The following is a 707-nucleotide window of genomic DNA, read 5'->3' as shown; positions in this document are numbered from 1 at the left end:
TTTTGGGCCACTGAACAACTGCAGCATTCTCCCCCCTCCCCTTTTCTTTCCATCTTGCTACTACTGCAACCTCTGCAATCATTTGCATTTTCATTAGTGTAAGTGATGGCATGTTCTGCCCCAAATTACAGCTGTCCGCTCACCCCGTCTTAAGTTTTCGCAGCATCTGGAACCAGCGTGACCCCGCAGGTTAACGTGACGCCCTGGACCCGCACTGCCGAGGCGCAGTTGGCACGCAGAGCCCCTCCGCGCAGACGTGTAACCGCAGGAGCTCGCACAGGGGCTGCACGGGTTTCTGCAGGCAGCCGACACGCTCAAGCCACAAGCGACGACTAGAAGCTCGGGGATTTTCTGAACACAAGAGTTTTAGCCGAGCGTTATTCTGCCAAGACTGTGATAGTATGAGGGCTTACTCTGGGCGAATACTCTGGCAGGACACTGCCAACCTGGATTTACTGGATTAACCTGCTGTACATCATACCTTGGCCTTAGCTGCTGGCCACTCCTGCGAGCACGAAGCCAAGCAAAGCAGAAAAGCTTAAAGACTTGCTCCTGGGAGAGGGTGAAGTAGGCAAGATCCTGGGCCCAGACGTCCCAGCTTTGGGAAGCTGCCGTGTCCCGCAAGCTCCTGTCCTACCTGGCGCGGGGCAGCTGGGGGGCAGAGAGGGGTACGCAGCTCCTGCAGCTCCCCAGGCAGCCCTGGCCTC

The sequence above is a fragment of the Pygoscelis adeliae genome, unplaced genomic scaffold (genome assembly GCF_000699105.1).
Source record: "Pygoscelis adeliae isolate BGI_AS28 unplaced genomic scaffold, ASM69910v1 Scaffold318, whole genome shotgun sequence".
NCBI classification, from domain to species: Eukaryota; Metazoa; Chordata; class Aves; order Sphenisciformes; family Spheniscidae; genus Pygoscelis; species Pygoscelis adeliae.
The sequence above is the reverse complement of the archived record's forward strand: the minus strand, read 5'-3'. Positions refer to the sequence as shown.